The sequence below is a fragment of the Parambassis ranga genome, chromosome 9, assembly GCF_900634625.1.
Source record: "Parambassis ranga chromosome 9, fParRan2.1, whole genome shotgun sequence".
Lineage (NCBI taxonomy): Eukaryota > Metazoa > Chordata > Actinopteri > Ambassidae > Parambassis > Parambassis ranga.
In genome coordinates, this window is record NC_041030.1 from 1,957,998 (window position 1) to 1,978,705 (window position 20,708).

The window sequence follows — 20,708 nt, forward strand, 5'->3', positions numbered from 1 at the left end:
ATCTACATAAATAGATACTGCAGTTGGGTGTGGAGTGTCTGTGAGGTTACGTACAGCTTTCGTTTCCCAAATTATCTGTGCCTTGCAACTATGTGGTGTTTTTTCCTGGGGTGTCAAAGATAATGTGTGGTGGTGTTAGTAGTTCCTGCACTAGTCTTACTAGTCTAGCTTGTGTGACATACGGCAGATGTGTCTGTAGTAGAACATAGGGTATGTTGTGCTGCGTATGTACATGGGTTGTGTGTGTCAGGGTGACTGCTGCTGAGTCTTGTAGAGCTAGCTTCACGGCTTCACAAGCTTGTACACAAGTTGGTAGCCCTTGTGCTACTGAGTCTAATTTCTTAGAATAATAGGCCAAAACCCTGTGGTTGCCCCCTGTGATTTGAGTCAAAACTGCTGTCATATACTGATCTTTAAGTGCTACATGCAAATGAAACGGTTTTGTGTAATCAGGGTATGCTAAAACCTCAGTTGTCTGCATAGTCTGTTTCATTTTTTCAAATGCAGCTTTTGCATCTGTAGTCCAGTCAATTCGGTCACGTAAAGCCATTTCTTTTCCAAAAATCAAAGCTAGCAAGGGTTTAGTCAAAAATGCAAAATCAGCAATAAACACACGACAATAGTTACAGAGGCCTAAAAAGGCCATCATCTGCTGTTTTGTCCGGGGTAGGGGAGCCTCTGCTAGAGCGCGTAGTCTAGTTGAGGTTAGCCGTCTCCCATGCTCACTGAGTTCATGACCTAAATACGTAACTTGTTGTTGAGCATACTGTAATTTGTTTAATGAGACCTTGTGTCCTTCCTTGTATAAGTGTAGTAACACAGTTCGAGTGTTGTCAATACACTGTTGTTTTGTAGGAGCTGTTATCAGTATGTCATCTACATAACATACTATTTTGCCTTTCTCAGGATGAGGGAGAGATAGCAGTGAATGTTTCAGCAGCTTGGAGTAAATTGTTGGGCTATTTTTAAACCCTTGTGGCAAACGACTATATGTGTAAGTGTTGCCATTAAATGTGAATCCAAATAGGTGTTGTGAATTTGGATGTAGTGGAACTGAGAAGAATGCATTACTAAGATCTATTACTGAAAACCATTTATCTTCTGATGATAAACAGTTTAGAATAGTATATGGGTCTGCTACTTCTACTGGTTCCGGAGCTACAATGTCATTTATAGCTCGTAGATCTTGTACCATTCTCCATTTTCCTGTAGCTGCTTTTTGGACAGGAAATATGGGAGTCAATCAGGTTTTTAATTTAGTTTTCTTAATTATGCCAGCCTTTTCCATGTCCTTTATTACAGGAGCTATCCCTTCCACTGCATCTGCTTTAAGTGGATACTGTCTTATTTGAGGTCATACTTTTGACCTAGTGTCACACACTACTGGGTTTGCTGATTTAATCAATCCTACATCTGTAGGTCCTGTGGACCACAATCCTTCCGGTATATCTGCCAATTCTTCCGGAAGTCATAAATAGCTGTTGTTGAAAAGCAGAGTTTGGATCAATTTCTACAGTCAAATTGGAATGCCGTGTAAAAATGGGGAGAAAACGATCCATGAACTGACGTGGTGTCTCATCATCTTTTTGTTTAGTATCTGTAATTTGGTTGTAGTTTCCTCTTTGTACAAGAGTGTTACGAACTCTATCATATAGAGGATTTAATTGGTTAGTCAGGTCAACACTGTCTTGCTCAAAGCATTGTCCTTGAGCGTTACAGCCATTAAAATCACCTCTAACGCGATAATATTGACTACCCAAAATTAATCCTAACATCCTGTGCATTTCCAGTCCATTCAGATGGAAACTCATTCTGAGGCCTTCCACTGCCTCCTGCCATGCCTGGTAGCCCTCCTGAATTGGAGGCACCCCTTCACACGCTTTACGCATGTCGCCTTGTGTCCATGGCCTAAACACTAAGACTGTTGGATTTTCCAGATCTCCATGTGGATTAGCTACTTCCACCATGGGACAGTTCAACTGTGAATTTATGTCTAAGCAGTCATCGTCGGTCTGGTCATCGTCTGAGTCAGTGTCACTGTCTTCCCAATTCCCATTACTAGGGTGGAATTTACGGGCTGCGGCTACTAAGCCGTCGGTTGGGTACAGTGTTTTCTTCTTTTTCTCTCTCTTACTCCGCCTAGGTCCTGTGTTTGTATGGTTAAGTGGACTGACCACAAGTTTTGTCCCTCTAGAAGGTTTGTTTGGTTTCCAATTTTTTAAGAATGTTTGTGGCGTGGATGGACCTGGCTGTTCTACCTGTTCATCCTTTCCTTTGGTTTTGACATTTTTCTTCTTAGCGCCCTGTGTCTCCTCATCTGCATCTACCATACTTGCTAAAACTTTCTGCCTATTTTCCTCTTTCTGCTTTCTCCTTACATCCCGCATCTTACTCTGAGTCAACCATTGGTCTTTCACCAAAGGCTTCACCAAACTTGTTTGTGTTCCTTTGTGTGCCATCAAATGTAATATGAGCTAATTTGTGCAGTGGTTAGCATTGTCGCCTCACAGCAAGAAGGTTCCTGGTTCCCGGTCTAAATTGCCCGTAGGTGTGAGTGTGAATGGTTGTCTGTCTGTATGTTGCCCTGTGATGGACTGGTGACGTGTCCAGGGTGCACCCCGCCTCTCACCCATAGATAGCTGGGATAGGCTTCAGCCCCCCGTGACCCTGCACAGCAGGACAGAGCGGGTTTAGATAGTAGATGGTTGGATATTTAATACTAAACAGTTAATCTAAATATGTTCTTTATGTTCTATTGGGATAAAATATGGATTTATGAGATTTGCAAATTATTGCCTTCTGTTTTTATGTCCCAATGTTTTTGGAAGTGGGGTTGTAGAGCTGTTCATTTTTATGACTTTAACTCACCTGAAGCACCCAAACAACTACTCAAGCACTGAAGCACTTGACCCTTTGGATTAACAGTGGAACCTGGTTTAGGCTCTGCATCATAATGCCCCCTGTTGGAGCTGACACTGTACTTCTGCCAAATAAAGCATAACTTCATTTGCTAGCATAGAACTTAACTTAGAAGTGAAGAGAAGTCTATAGATTATGATGATGATGAATGTGATGATAATGAAGGCAAAACTCATTCAAGAGTGCATGAAATGGCTGGAGGCACTTTCATCTCATGCCCCCTAGTGGAGATGAAATAGACAGTATATAAGGTTGAAACTTCATTGATGTCACCTGTAGCTTACCTCACGTTTTACTTGTTTTTGGAGCCACCCCCTAGAGGCTGTGGGAGGAACTGCAATTTTTAACTCAGCATTCCTTTTTTAAACGCTTGGAAATAAAAAAAATGAATACATTTTTCATAAAAACATAAACTACAAAAGAAATCAAATGTTCATTGGTAAATAAATTGTGAAAAAGCATCTTTTTTTCTTGGGAATGTGAGATTCTTACCCTGAAAGTGACCTTTCACATTACAAATAGTCATTTGATGCATACTATTATAAAGTACAGATTATAGCAGCTTTAATTTATTATCATCTGTGCTTAAATCCTAACAACTCAGAACTTTAAATTATATTGCGATCCATAAACTAGCTTGTTAAGAAGAGAGGACAGGTCAGAAGACGTTACAGAATGACCTCACATAATACTCCAAAGCTATAAAACATATCCCTCACACATATACACACAAAACTATGAAAAAAAAAAGATTTTACAGCAGACTTGTTTCAACCAACAGATGTAGAACAGCACACAGTTCAATAGGGACAAGGTCAATGTGAGCAGGTTTGCTACAGCAGTAAGGGTTATAGATTTAGAAGTAAGAAGTAGAAGTAAAAAAATATTTTTAACATTTAGATTCTGTTAGTCATACCTGGACAAGTCTGAATGCCAATATGCGCTGGAAAAATAAAAATCTCTGCATTTTTGGTCTAAATAAATAATCCAGCCTCTAAATGGATGCTCTCATTTGTTATGTTGCAAAGTTCAATATTCAGTCTGTGAATGTGTGATAAGGTGCTGCATGCTTGAGCAGCAGCATGAGTCAGTCCTCATCAAGATGTTTAATCAGTGTTTTAATGATCCTCTGTGCAAATGAGCTGTGAGGATTTTAAATGGTTATAGATGACTGGAGATGTCCACTTATATGAATCCATACTGTAACACAGACTTATTCATAAAGTTTTACCTACAACATTTCTTTTGGTGATAATTAACCTGTTCTAGATTTAACATCATTTGGCTTGTTAATACATGCTATTGCTGCAGAACTGTTATTATGAGCCAGGATTTAGAAGGGCAGGCATGAGTTGTTATTCCATATTATTCAAAGGTGTCTGTAAATACCATAAAAATATGTTTTTTTTCCTCCTTATTCTGCCACTGTTGGTCACTTGGTCCATCTGCTACTTTAATGGTCAGCACAGGATGAATCACAGCAACTCTTCTCCAGGTGTGAATGTGAGGCTGACATTTTGCATTTTTAAATGAAATGTCTCAACATGAATTACCATAAAATTGTGCACATTGTGCGCTGACGTCGTTTTAACACTTGGGAAGTGACGGCAAAGTTACAATATACTGCTGTAAATATGCACTACTAATGCATGAATTTATAACATGAGCATGTTTTATTTATCGGCATGCTGGTTTTGAAATTTAAATGCACATTCTAGGTGTCATGTCTCCACAACTCCAGACATGGTGGTTGTCCTTTAGATGTTACACAAACACATACAACAAAGACCAATTAAAAAGCATAAATGTCTCTCAGCTTGTTTTGTGTTCTAGCATGTATGCATGTGTGCATATGTAAAAAATAAATGCATGTGATTTGAAATGTTTTTAGTCTGAGCTTTGCTTTGACAACACCCGTTTCACATGGCTACTCAGATTACCATACTATTACAGAGATGACTGCCTTAAGAACAGGGTGCATGAATATTGCAGTGATGTATTTTAATAATAAAAAAACATTTACATATTACATAAGATATTAAAATGGAAATCATGCTAATTTAAAAATAATTCAATAGATACCCACCAGTGATGAATGGTATTATTTCAAGAGCAATCAGTGCACTGAAGCCAACAAAAAAGGAATTCTCATCAGCTAGCCGCTAATTAATTAATTCACTGTTGCTGCAGTAATCATGACACTCATGGCCATCTTGCAGACTTTCTCTGAGAGGCACAATGTCAAACATATTTTATAGCCATGCTCACGCTCATAAATGCCATGAGTTATAGATCAGAGTGTGTAAATACTGAGCGATCATTACTTCAGATGATTAGTGTGCTATTGAACTGCAGATGCAGGAACTGAGGTGCATTGTGGAAAAAAAGTCATCACACTTCCTGGATGGCATTGCAGAAGCATGACGCACACAAAAAACACAGTTATCACCCAGTGACAGGTAGTATTCATAAAAAGACACATTGTTTAATGTTCCATTTTAAAAAAAAGATTAATATTTGAAGCACAGCGTGCTTTTACACACAGCAACAACAAAAAAAACAAGAGCAGGCAAATTAAATCTGTTCCAAGGAGGTGTGTCTGTGACAACAATGGCTGTGATGAATGATGATTAGGAGTCTGTGTTTGGTCTGTCATAAACAGGACTTCAGTCGAATACATACAAGATTACACTGTTTGTCAACTGAAATTATTTGTCAACAAGTGAGGCATTTACTGTCCCTTTGGCTAAATTCCTTCATTCTTCGGTGATGGATTCATGCAGGATTGAGCTGTGACCAAGTGGGTTTTTATTCTCAAGCCAAAAAAATGTCACACAACAAAATACAGGATTATGATGACACTTTCTTTCTTAGAATTATACTACACATCCATTCCTTGCTGATGTATCTTTGCTCTAATTAGCAAACAAGCTCTGCTGCAAATGTGGCTTTATTATTTATGTCACAGCGTTACCCGTGCCAGACCGCTGCTGATGTTGTCACATTCTCTGTGGCTGCCAATAGAGGTCAATGTGTGCCACACATTACTTAAAGTGGAGAAGAATGTGCTGCAGTCAAATCTCAGTACTACGACACCAATCTGAGTCCATTCATTTTCTCTGGTACTTGTGTTTTTTTTCCTGCCCTTTAACAACCTCCTCCGTGGAGCCTCTGTGGAAATAAAGATGGCTTTGGTACTTTTTATCTTTATTAGGAGGTTTCAGAGTGCCGTGTCACTGTATGCCTCTGCTGCACTAATGCTGCCATCATTCATGCAGCAGCAGACAAGCCCACAGCAGTGAGCTCGAGGGACTTGTGTCAAAAGGACTCTTTACACAGGAAAAAACCATAATAAGGGCAATACTTTACAGCCTTACATAATGACAGTGTTTATAGCCATGCTGTTAAATGAAGTTAGAATGATTATTATTATTTTTTTTAGTATTTAAGATTTTCTGTAACCACAGTGTGTACGTGCTGTTTAATCTGTTTTCAAGCAGAGAGTACCAGGACAGGATGTGTACTTATTTCACATATTTTATTTATTAATGTCCTTTTTTTTGTTCTAGTTTTGTCACGTCAGCATGTCTGTCAGTCACACAAGCAGCTGTCAAACCCCTGATGTCTTTAAAAGAGGAGCTGGAACCATATCTGTGTGTGTGTGTGTGTGTGTGTGCAGGGACTGTATGAGTTCCTTTCTTTGGTTCTGAAGTACACCCTTCATGGATGCAGCCACTGTGTCTTTATACCATGGTGGTGTTTTATTACACAGGAAGTAACAGTATGACCATGTATTCTGCTTATAAATCTTATACATTTAATAGTTGTTGGTTTTTGGTTGATTTCCCTGGTGTAGGAAGCTGAGCTGTTGAAAAATCAGGGGAAATAAATCAGTGAAACAACATGGTGACATCTCCAAAGAATGCTCTTTATTACTGTTACATCTGCTGCTCCAGCAAGTGTTACATACAAGACTATTTAATCTAATATGTATGGCCCAGAGGTGTATAAATAGTACTTCAGGGTCTAAATTGTAAATTAACTATAAAGGTCAATCTGTTAACTAGGCTTCTGCCTGAAATGATTTTTTTTTAAGTTAAGTAAACGGAAGCTGCTCTGGGATCACTTTTTATGGATAGGAAGCAACTCGTAAAATGTAATATATTACCCGGCATGAGTTGGAAGCACCTTTCTCCTTCTGGCTCCTGTAACATTATAAAACATCACTGTGAATTGTTTTTACTGTAATAGAAGGTGATTTTATTGTGGGTAAAATCAAAAAACGTGAATACAGCATTCATTTAAATCATAGGATGGATACACATACCACGCCACCACACCACCTTCTATTCCTTAAGGACACTGAAAATCAAATCTTTCTTCTTCTATTAACCTTCCACAAGTGCTCAAGTTTCCAGCCGAGTAATGAAGTGGAGAGATGAAAGTGAGAGAATAAATTATTGTACACATTCATTTTCTTGGAAGGTATTTCAAAAATCTTTTCTAACTAAAGTCCTCTTGTTGGAACGATTATGTTACTTAACAGCTTGCTTTTAGTGCACGCTGAAAGGTCTTTCTGACCAGCACCGCTTTCACATGATTATAAAAAAAGCAGTGTGTAGCCTTTTTTTCAAATCCTCCTCTGAGGGCCCACAGGGACATGTAACAAAAGCTGTAAGGCATTAGTATTCAAATGAATTTTACAGGTGATGTACAGAATACAAAAGGTGGAGTAACAAAGAAATCCTGTTGTGGCACACAGGAGAGAGGACAACTTCTTTCCTCAGACTGTGACAACTGCCTTTGAATGCTTTCATACCTCACTGACTCTGCTTTTCAGCTGGCGTTCATTTAAACCTAACAGCCTGGAACTCATTATTTTGACTACAGCTCGCTTAAAGGTAGTACAAGTTGGATCCTTAAATCCATCTAAGAGTGGACATCATGTTACTAGTTATTAAGAAAGAAAGACAGACAGAAAGAAAGAAAGGCCTTCCACTTAGTCTGATTTAGGACCACATCACTTTAGAAATCACTTTCAGTGGAGGTGGGCCATGCAGCTGGGAATGTAATAAAGTAATTCGCTCATTAGCATAACTGCTTTTTTTTCTATCTTTGGTCTAATTAGTATATTTGCTTCTTTGTAGAACAGATGAAAAGATCGATATCTCTTTCATGTCTACACAGGATGCACATAGCCTAGCTTAGCATAAAGAATTCTGTGATCTGTCCAAGACATCCTCACAAAAAGTGCATCTGCTAGATATGGCACATTGTTACACAACATATGATACTAGAGTATGTTATGTTAACAAATAATATAGCTGTATCACCCAATGTCATGCAACTGAGTCAGAGTAATGAGGTTGGTATGTGCGACATGGTAAACCTTCACTCAGGAGTCTCTGTTTCAGGTCACCTGAGGGTTAGATGAAGAGCATCTTAAAACACATTAAATTAGAACATAAAGGCCTTTTTGACTACTGTGAGGATGAGTCCCCGACCCTCATGAACATGTAGAGATGTTTGCTGGAGAAATATGCACATATGTTCAGTTTTCAAGGATGGAAACATCGACCCCTTGTTGCGTTTTCCTGGTGAGGATGGGCTGGTCCATCCTGATTTACAGCTGATTCTAGCTTCTCCTGTCTCCAACAAGGTGATGAGGACTTTGATCACAGGTGGGCCAATAGTAATGTAAACATGGGCACATCTACTATTACTACTTATGGACTGACGATATATATATAGATATCCATTATAATATAATCACTGTTTCATCTTGCTCCGTACTGTATCATGTTTGCTGCATGTTTGCGCCTCTCTCTCTCTCTCTCTCTCTCTCTCTCTCTCTCTCTCTCTCTCCTGCATCCTCTCTGTCCTGTCTCCCTCTTCTTCTCCTCCTCTACCCGGCCGACTGGCAGCAGGAAGCTTCTCCTTAAGTAGAAGGGTCCTGCTCAAGGTTTCTTCCTCTTAAAGGGAGTTTTTCCTTGCCACAGTGCTCTTAAGGGGGTTCAGGCTCTGGGTCTCACGCTCTGTGAATATGCGCTATATGAATAAAACTGAATTTAATTGAATTGAATCTGTCACCTTAAATGCAGTATTTGCAGTGTTTGTCATTAAAAAAACAATAGCTGAGCAGCACCAGTCCAGACAGCAGGCAGAGTCTTCAGTATCTTTATGGATTAACATAAACCAGCTGAATATTGATCCTTAGAGATGCTGGTAGGTGGATTCTGTTATCATTAGACAAAGCCTGGCTTGTTTAATGCAATATTGAGCTAAGTGACTGCTTGCTGTAGCTTTATATTTAGCAGACAGAAGGAGTATCAATTTTCTCATCTAACTCCTGGCAAGAATGCAAATAAGCTATTTTCCCCAAAATGTTAAATCATTGCTTAAAACGACTTACCTCATAAATGAAAATCAGGCCGCAGGAAGAAAACATGTTTTTGAGGTGATAAATATTATCGCTGTTGCTTTGGGGATAATTATGCTTACCTTTTAAATAACCAGCATAACCTTTAGCAAAAAGATGAGCCGCATGTGTTACCTTAGAAATGATCCCAGTAATGTAAATCAAAATTTCACACCCGCCAGTGACGGCTGAGCAACTTACCCCTCACAGAGTCTTTACAGGCGGCAGAGGAAACACACGGTATTCCAGGGTTTTTCCAGGCGTGATTTTACCACTTCTGTTTTTAGCCTTCCTCGTGTGCGTGGGAGTACCTCATGGTACATGTGGATAACTTGATTAAGATGTCACCGCTTATAGATTGTGGGAGTTTTGCACAGTGAGCGTGGGTGTTTTTTGTGTATTGTTGCACTAAGTCAATGCAGCGCACAGCCACAATTTTTCATCCAAACAAATACCCTCAGTAATGATCTGGAAGTCGCAGACCACAGCTCTCTAATCAGCATTCTTTTCTTAGCTACACAACACCAAAAGACTTGGAAACACAAGGAATCGCTTTTCATCAGTCACAATATGACAAATCAAACAGTAATTACAATATCTGCCAAAATTAGACCAACAAATCATTTGTCCTGTTCATATTACATTCTTTGTACTGCTTGCACATTTTACCATTGGCCCATGAAAGAAATTCATCATGTATGCAAGAGCTGAATATATGCATATGAATTCAGCTGGCAGCATGCCTCCATGCGTGCCTGCAGGGATATAGAAAGCTGGAGTCATGTTTAGAAAGTGGATGGTAGCAGATCATAAGTCCTTGTCTGAACAACCTTTGACCTGTCACAAACTTCATACATACCCCTCACGACATCTGTGAACAGGCTGATAGCTGATAATGAGGAGATGGAATCAGACATTGAGTTGGCAGCAGTTCTGAAGAAACTACCCATGGAGGGACAACACAGTCTCATCCCATTATGTGAAATAGTCACCTAATGTTGTTGTTCACACCGGAAACCAATTTATCCATTTATTTTGTGCAAACATGAATCAGCCATTTCACAGTAGACTGTGGAAATCAGCATTAGGTGGTAGAAGGAACTGTGGATGGTTCCAGCCTACAGTACCACTGCTTTAGTTTGGTGCTTCTTGACTATTGCGACTGTCACTTCCATTTTGTTTTCCATGGTTGGGTTGAGGGTTGGGAATTAAAACACAACAAGTTAAGGTGTTAAAGAAACAACAACACATGGTTATGTTTATGCTAGTGGAACATATTGCCTGCTGTCAATGTTGGGACTGGTACAGCTGCAACAGTTAGTGTGAGGATGTGAGCTGGGGATGGGAAAGTTACATGTGACACACAGACTTGCACTCAGGAGTCTGGGGTTCAAGCCCCCCTGTCACCACAAGGTTTGTTTTTGCCTGCTTTAAACTTTTCTTTATAATCATGGTTGGCTTTGGCATGAAAATGATTTATTTAAAGATCATCTTAAAACAGACACATTCATACAATGAAACACACTTTACAACACATCCCTTCTCATGATGGGTCTTGTCCCCAGTAAACCCACAGAGCTAGGGCTTGAGACTTATGCTCACATATTTGCATTATGCTCTGTTTCTGAAGACTGAAACAAGAACATCATGTTACGTTTTTACTGATAAGGACGGGTTGGCTCACATTTAAACTGAGCATGCAAGTCTTTAAGCAGGGTAAGGCTGTAGGCTGTCAGGCTGGCTGTCAGAAAAAAATGTTTGGTGTCAGTCTGCATAAAACAATACATTAAAATATGTCAATATTTCACTGGGAGAAGAAAACCTGCTGCAGGCACGAAACACAATTCCAAAAAATGAAATGCATTAGTTTGGTTTGCTGTCACTGTCAATGTGCACAAAACAGTGGATTCAAAATTACATGTCTATTTCACATTATGGGATGAGACTGGGCTGGAGGCTGAAGTGAGCAGTGGATTATTGTTTCCTAAATCTAACACTTGTTTTTTACTGGAAGAAGGCAGCACTGCCTGTTTGTGCCTGGCTTAACACATGCATTCACATGTGTCTCCTGGTTCAGGTGAGTTTTTTCTTCTCACAGTGAAAAAGGGAAAAGAAAAAGACAGGAGAGAAATGAGAGGATGGAAAAAAATGCAGACCAAGCTGGATGATATAATAGTATAACTACCTTGACTTACGACATCTGATGTCCCTCAGTAGCCTGCCTCTATAGTATTCTCTCTTTCTTTTCACCGCTCTACAGCAGTCTATTCAAAACGACAGAGACAGCTTTTGCCTTTAAAGAGCAGAGGTTTTTAATCTGTTTTAGAAATGAGTTTTTGTCTCATGGATTAAGACAGAATGACGTGGTCTGCTTGGGTTCCACTTGTGCTGAAAGCCAAATATGTTTACCTGAAAGCTGTGAGCTCACCTCTACAGCTGCTCAGAGACTGACACGGGCCCATGCTCTGAGTTTGAGGTGTGTAACCCAGATACAATCAATACAGTTGTCGATAGTGTGGAGCCAGAGGAGGATAGAGGAGCAGAAGACAGTCAGAAAACAAAGCAAGTGAAAATATGTCAGCTCCCCTCGCATGCGATGCAATGTGTAACACAGCACAATGCAAGGATTTAAAGAGATTTCCTTCTCTCCATATGCTGCACCACTGATGCTCTCATCACACACACACACACACACACACACACACATATCAATTCTCAGTGTTTTTGTTTTAATTATACAGTCATGTTCACATAGAATGTCTAGTACCCATATTATAATGCCTTTACACAAACAATGCATACTTATAATGACAGGAATACAAAATTTGTTATGAAAAATCAACACCCACACAACCTTGTACAGCTGCCTTTGTGGGGACATTCACTGATATAATGTCCCTAGGCCCATACCCTAACATTACCTATGACAACTAAGTCCCTCATTCACGTCCTAACCCTCAAATGGCAAACAAGGGCCAGCCAAGATGTCCACTCTTTGCAAAAAATGTCCTTGCTTCAAATAATCAACAGGTCCTCACAAAGATAGCTGTACAAGCGCACACACACATACACACTTTTATTGAACCTGATGTATTTGTACAGCTTGGGAAATATCAGTCCTGAGACTCAAATATTTTAATACTGTTGATTTGTGTGGCATTAAACCCAAACACACATATATATTTATATATTTGATAAGAAATGATTGAGAGGGACACATCTTATGTGTGGAGAACAGATTCATGCAAACGATCCCAGGACACGATGCTCTCTCTCTCTCTCTCTCTGATTGTTCCCAGCAGCACTGGTATGGCAAAATAATTTAACGGGACGAGAAGTAACTGTGAGAATAAGGTGCAACACTGCAACTCTTCCAACTGGGATTAACAGCTCATCCGCATCACACACTCTCACACACGGAGACTCAAAGGCGAACATCCTAAATGCCTTACAAGCTACATAATTTGAAAATAACCAAAGTAACAAGTAAACAGTGGCTTCGTTGGCTCATACGTTATATAGTGATATGCTCTGTGGCTAAGAGCAATGCCAGTCTTTCACTAGAGCTGACTTCTACTAGCAGAGGTCCGGCGGTCATGTTAGAGCATACACAGCTCACCTGGCTGACCCTGACACTGTTCCTGTGTCAGTCAGGGTGATAATTAGCTCTCTCCAAATATATCTCTCCATTCCCATCTTCTTTTCTGTGCACATAATTATATTGTACTATGCCCCCCAGTATTTTCTTCATTGCTGCAGAATCTATCATCTCATATTAGAGACAAAACCAATTAATCTCAGAGGAAAAACCATTTACCTCTGCTGTAGCAGTTGCACTTTATGTCTCTTAAGGTGGAGCTAGCAGCTCAGACTTCACATTCTATGGATCCTGATATAGTGCACGTGCACGGCCTGGTCTCGTTCACCAAGGAGTCCATTGTCTCTGAGTTTGAGTGGTAGCTCAGATAGTACTCCTGCAACTGAGAGTTAAGATCCTGCTCCTGCTTGCGGGCCTTTTTCCTGCGCTTATGGTTGACTGAGTGCTGCTGCAGCTGCCTCATGGTGTTGGGGTAGCGCCTCCATGAGACATAAATAACCAGGAGGATCAATGACACTGACAGGAACAGGGCTACGCTGCCTGCAATGATTTTATGGAAAGCCATATGTTCAAACTGTAGCTCTGGGATAAATGAGGTGGGGGTTTCAGGAGAGATGTGGGAGCTCGTGGTTGTAGACTCAGTTCTCTGTCCGTATGTCCCACGAGAACGGACAGAGGAAGTGGTAAATATCTGTGCAGGTGAGTCGGTTGAATCTATAAGATCAGAGGGTGATGGGTGAGTTGTGATATTCACAGTCTGAGTGGAACTTGCAGTGATCGCTGTGGTTGAAAACACATTCAACACGTCCCCACATGTTGAGTGGTTCCTCACAATGTCCACCACTCTTTCGCCCTGCACAGTCTTGGGACTGCTGCATATCATGCTGATGTCTTTGGCGTCTTTGAAGGTTCTGAGAAATGCCATGAGAGGGCAGATGCTGGGACTGCAGTCCCAGGCGTTACCCGCCAGGCTGATGGTGGTCAGGGAGGTCCACGCAGCCACAGCTTCCACAGGCACTCTACTCAGCTTGTTTGATTCCAGGTTCAGTATCTGCAAATTAGGCATACACTGGAAAACAGCAGGGTCCAACATTTGGATTTCATTCCCTGAAAGGTCCAGTTTCTGTAGTTTCTGCCAGGTCCACGGTACGCCTTGATAGATAGATCGTATGCGGTTCCATTGCAAATAAAGAGCCTGAAGGTTGGTGAGACGTGGGAAAATGAAGAAATTAATCCTTGAAAATTGATTGTGCTCTAAATGAAGCTCTTTCAGCTTAAACAGACCTAAGAATGTTGTACGGGTGAGGCTCCGCAAGCGATTATAACCCAAGTCTAGAAACTCCAGACTGCGACATTCCAGAAAGGTGCGTAGGAGGATATGTTTCAGTCCATTAGATCGAAGGTGGAGGTTCTGTAGCTTGCGCAGGCCGTAGAAATGACCTGGCTGCAGAGACTGTAGCTGATTGTAGGATATGTCCAGGTTTCTCAGGTTTGGTATGGCACTGAATGTATTATTGTGCAGATAGGATATTTTATTGGAGCTGAGGATCAGTTCCTTGAGTCTGCGTACACCATGGAAAGCTAAAGCGTCTATGGCATTGATGGAGTTGTGGTCCAAGTAAAGCCAGATGAGCTGATTGAGATGAGCAAACTGGTACGGCAACAGAACCAGCAGGTTGTTATAACGCAGAGACAGACCTTGACATCCTGTGGTGATGTTTTCTGGGATCCCTTGGAAGATGCCAGACTCGCAATAAACAATCTTTCCTTCACAGCGACAACTCACAGGGCACATCCTCTCCCCCTTGCTGAGCAGCAGAAAAACAGCTGCCTGCAGAAGAAGACATGATAACCTCCAGTCCAACATCACAGAACCTGTTGGGGGTAGAGTGGGGAACAGGCAATCAAAGAGATGACTAGGTTTCAGAAAACGTGTGCTCACAGATGTTTAAATAAGTCCAAAAAGTGTGAAATCAATTCTTCAAACAGGAGATCATGTAGTGAGAAGCAGCTGGACGTCTGGAGTCTCAGACAGCTCATGAAGAATTGATTACAGTCTGACGTTTGCTACTTTTAGGGTATAGATATGTAAATATATATCCAGACACACGTGGAAGACCAAGGCGTAATTATTATAAATACATCCAAAAATAGAGTAGCTCTACATAAATGTACATAAAATACAAATCAATTTAGTAAGTGAGAATAAATAAAACTGATCATAGCTGTCGACTTGACTGCAAAGAGCCTCATGAGGGAGAAACTGTGTCACTAAATAGTGAGGAACATAATGACTTACCCATCCTTGCTGACGAGGGAAGGAGTAATCCTGTGGGGTGAGAATGGATAAAGAGCGCGTTTAACTGCTCTCAGTCGCAGTTCATGCAGCTTCAGAGTCGGTCCGCATACTGAGCATTACTTGCACAGCGAGCGCAAGTTTTCCGCAGCGGTCCAAACCCCCTGATCTCTGACAGACGCTCAGAAATAGGACGCCTTCACACTTGGGTCGTAGTTGGAGTCGCCGTTATAGTTGTGCGTGGTAGTGTGCGCAATTCCCCATTTGAGCGCCAATAAACTGATGCACAGTCCTGCACTCTATGCAGCCTCTCTCTCTCTCTCTCTCTCTCTCTCTCTCTCTTCTCAGAGGCGTAGGCGTCTTCAGGCACACATAAAAAAGCATACAAATGTGTCGGCCACGTAAATCCTTAAATCTGTGTATTGTTTTCTTATTTATTCATGTATGAGGTGGTGGTATATGCAATTATAAAAATAAATAATTTTGCAGTGTAAGTAAAAATGTATAATTGCACAAGCAGCTTTATTATAAATATGGTGTACACTGATGTCAGTGGTGATGATGATGGTTAAGAGGAAGAGCAGGGGATCCAAATCCACTCTTTCATTCAAAAAATCAAACAAAAAAAAAAACAACAGGAAATAGCTAAAAAGTTGGGTAATCAGGATTTTGGCAGCAAACACAGCAACTTGTTAGGATGATAACATGGTAACAGCTTAAGTGTGATGTTGACACGTTTATGTAGATAAACACCTCTTGGTGTCCAGAGATGCTGCCCACACTGGGAGCATTGGTAAGACCTTTGATGTCAGCAGAAAGCAGAGGAAGAAAAACACACTCATGTGATAGAGGAACCTCTAATTCAGTGGTCGTTTCATGGTCATTTTTCATACTTTGCTCATTCTGCTGGGAACAGATATTCAGCACAGTAGACAGTCTGTAGGATTTCGGCTGCGCAGCAGTGTGGCGTTGTAACGTGTGGTAACAGCAACCCCTTGTGTGCAATGAGAGAAATGAGAGTTTCATTAGACTCTATAATCCACAAATACTTCAGCAAAGACACCAGAGAAATCTGCATCCAGGTCACTTGCAGTTAAAGGAAATACACTAATGAATTCATATTAATATTTATCTAAGAGTGTGGTAATACTCCTGTCCAAACAACATTTCCTCTGATGCATGCGGATTGCAAAATGTATTTATGAAATCACCTCAGCAGGGGAGGATCTGCGAGGTGTGGAAATGTGCCACTCTGTTAAGATAATGCCTGCCAGGCCTGTAGTAGCACACTCTGCATTTGAATGTCAAACAAAATCTGATCTTCAAAGGGGATTCAGCTGCCTCACACGTGTCTTAGGAGATCACATGTCATTCACATAATGTGCACCTAAACATGAGGCTCCACAATAATGCTGGGTAAAGAGCGTGCCTGGCAACATTTTAGACAGGAGAGGAGATGAAACCTGCTCTCACTGACTGTCAGGCCCGCAAACAGATTACCAGCTGGATCCACTAGTATAAGAAGAATAGAAAATGAACACAACAGTCACTTTTTGAGGTGGCAATGATGTGTAAATGTAAATTTGAACAGAATTATAGGTTAGAGTTGCAGTGTTAGCTGGCAGAAACAGAATTTTAAATGTATCAGTAACTGACTTGCTTGATAAACCTGCACTGCACAGTATATACATATGCAGCTACATGCCTTCAATATATTATGCAACAGGTGGATTGACAGATGGATAGATTATTCATCCACTAATCATTGTTCACTGACCTTTCTCCTCGCTGAGCTCCACATCTTTCTGGTGCAATCCACCTTCAACCAGCAAATACCTCCGTTGTATGCAAACAACAGATTATTATTATTTTCGAATTTTTTTGTGGTGATATGAATGCAGAGCATTAAAGGACTGTTCCATCTATCATCTTATTCTCACAGAGGTCTCCATGCTAAGTGTGACAGCTGTTATCAGAGTTGAAAAGCACAAAGCAGAAGCACGTGTGGCCCTGTGCAGCTGATGCAGAAACAAATCTCTGTCTTCTGTTATCTGACAACCTTTCACTACTGTAGGACAAGGTGCCCTGATTGGAGACCTAAATATCCTATTTTAAAGGCTAGAACATCTCATTGCTCATACAGACATATGACTTTCAGTCCCTCAAACTCAAGAGCTCCATTAAAATTTTATATGCATGTAAAGTAAAAACAAGGTAGCAATAAGGCACGTGTTTATAAATTTCATTTTTTTATGCTGCTGCTGAAGACTGGAATACCCTGAAAAAACGGATATCTTGATCCTGTCTGAAGCATGTTTGTATTTTAGTTAAAACCTCCCTACTAATTCTGGTTGACGCTGTTTAATACTATGTTTATTACTATGTTTGTTTAGAGCCATGGCTGTGTATGTTTTAAACACTTAAAGTGAGCTGTTGGGTATTTTCTATACTTTTGTGAACTGTATTGTTTATACCTATGTTCCCCCTCCCATCCAGGTTATTACTGTAAAAAGTTCTTAATAACCTACCTGGTAAAATAAAGATGAAATAAAATAAAAAAGTAGCAACAGCTATCACTTTGATTACAGGGAGGAATAACATAAATAAATGTAAATGAAAAATGAAGAGGGTTGTTGTTTGCATATGTGGCATTTGTGATTATTTTTAAAAGAATACAAGAAATTACAAATGGAAAACATAGATTTTCACTTTGGGAATTAAATCGTTGCTGATCTCAACACACACGCGAGCATTCCCACTCACATGCATGAAAAAATGTTGCATTTGCTTGATAATACATGCACCAGATGGGACACATGGTTATGTTTATGCTAACAGAACATATGGATGCACTGCATGCAATTACGTTATGTTTACACAAATGGAACATCTGATCATATTGCTTAACATGATCCAATCATGGGACTGATGTGTAAGGAGACAGGCTTGGGATGGTGGGGGTACATGCAACATGGCAGACTTCCCCTTCAGAGTCTGGTTTAAGTCCCACGACACCACAAGCTGTCTTGGTTTCACGCAAAAGCTTTACAGCAGGAGTTAAGTTCCATTTTTAATTGTGGGTGCATCTAGAAAAAAATAATGGGTAAGCTCAGGCATTCAAAACACTGGGGTTAAGTAAAGATTATCCTAAAACACACCAACGCTAAACACAATTGGACAAGGAAAACGTTCCCATGAAGCAGTTGCCATTCTGAGGAACCAAGTCTCTCCCCAACAACATGTAGGAATGTGATCAGAGAAATATGCACATGTTCCAATTCCAAGAACTGAAATATCTAACTCATGTAATATTTTCCTAGTGAGGTCAGGCTGACAAAAACATACAGGCATGAAGATTGGACTTCACTGCTTCAACACATACTGTATATACAGACAAGCTGATAATAATTTAACGTTATATTTGCCACCACTGCCTCTAGCTGGAGTGATATGGGGATCCATGCAAGATTAATACTTCTCCAAGGCTGTACATGCACTTAAGAAGTCAAAATTATAAATGTATATCATGGGAGTGTGTAAAAAAAAATCTCTGCCGTGCAGAATTGATAAGATGATTGACAGGACCTCATATACAGTAAACATATTCTGTAGAGGATACAGAAGCAGAGGATCACATGATAAAGTTCTTGTGAGTAAAAACTGTGTGTGTTGTTAGCACACTTTATTGCCCAGATGTCTCATTTGTACACTGCTTTTCCATCTACAATGCATTATGTATAAGAATATATATAAACACTTGCCTGTATGTTTGTGGTGCAGGAAACTGTTTAGTATTGTGATGGTTTAACTCCATGATTGAAATGCAGAAGACCATTATCGTCATCTCTATAATACATTACCAACAGATCCTGACAGGCTTCTCTTGGGAGGTGCGCTTTCTTTATGCATGAGAGCAATATTCAAAAAGGTAGACTACAATTTAAAGCTATAGTATCATCATCTGGAGAAAAGAAGGGCGCTAGTCTGGTATTTTTAATGAGAGTTTTCAACCACTGTTTTCTCATTACCTTCATCAATGTTGTAACACCTGTGCTGCTGGTGTGGATTGGCTTTAAGAGCAAGCGATGCATATTTCACAACTTGTAAAATAAATGTTCCTAACATAAATCAGAAGCAGAAGCTAGTCTAGTCAATGATAAGATGAGGATCAATAGTCAGTGTACAGCCCTATGATGTTTCAAAGAGGAGTGGATTATTGTGAGTCATAGAAGCAGCAGGAGTAAAAGGGCCAGATGTTTTGGGACCAGTCCTCTTTCTCAGAAATATTTACCTGCTGCTGCGATGTCTTATGTGTTCACAGAGTAATTAAAGCTACAGAAGTCAGGGTCAGCATATATTAAACCTGCTCCAAACACAAACTTTTTTTGGTGCATCTTTGTCTTAATTATTTTACTATTTATACTGTTCTAAACTGTGTTTCAGTGGGATTCATTATGGTGCAAAAAAGAAGCAGGTCCTTCCCTTGCTCTATTATTCAAGGCTCAGTCAGTCACAGACAGTCATTAAAGTTTCATAGTAAGCAATTTGGTGGCTGAGTTATTTGCAAAGTGAGGTGAGTGCATATGGTGGTACCATACCTTTGTTGTTTATAGCCTGGGTCTCTCTGCTTTTCAAATGAAGGAAAAAGCCATTCAGGCCCCTCATGGGGTTTGTTTGTTCCTACTGACACCTGAGGGGACGTTATTAAGCGCCGCAGACTCGTGGAGCCACCTGGCCACACACTCTGAATCACTTCATTTGTTTGACAAGAAGTTAGAGTCAGTGAATCTAAAAAAGAGCTGAGGTAAAGTCGCATTCATTCCAATGAATACAGTGTGAAACACATAATTTGATCCATGCAGTTTTGCATTGCTTACATACGCAGGTTCCAGCAGATACCCGGAGAAGCTGAATGAAACATGAAAGTGGGTCATGTCAGATTTGTTCAACAACATAAATAGGAATTGATGCACAGACCACAGGGAATTTAAAGGAACTTAGCCTGGGATGACTGCACAGCACTGGCATGCTGTGAGTGGGAATACAACATTAGATAAGTGTTTTTATTCCCTCAGGAACCCGGGGCTGTTTGTCTTCCATAAATACAGATAACAGAATGATTAGCACTCCAGCTAGGAAAAGACAATAGGTGGATCAAACTCGAATAGACATATGCTGTGTAATTTTACTATAAGAATCGCAGTCAGTATGGCTTCAGACATGTGCACTGAACTTTTAATTTGTGTGGGTACAATAGCCCAAAATACTACAGTAGCTGCTCAATAACCTGCCAGCAATTGTAGGATGTGATAGTGTAGGATTATACCAGATTAAGAAGCTATTCTATTTTTAAAATGGTGCTTATTCTATGTGTTTGTTATTCTATACAAGTCACTGCAGATCTTAGGCTGTAATGAGATCTCCCCTGGATGATGATCTTGTGGTGAAACTCAGTTAAACCGTGAGAGTGAATGTAT

General features: G+C 40.3%; 1 pseudogene; it reads right to left on the reverse strand.

Moving 5' to 3' along the window:
- Positions 1 to 13,203: 13,203 nt before the first annotated feature.
- Positions 13,204 to 15,238, reverse strand: LOC114441081 (leucine-rich repeat transmembrane neuronal protein 4 pseudogene; annotated as a pseudogene).
- Positions 15,239 to 20,708: the final 5,470 nt, after the last annotated feature.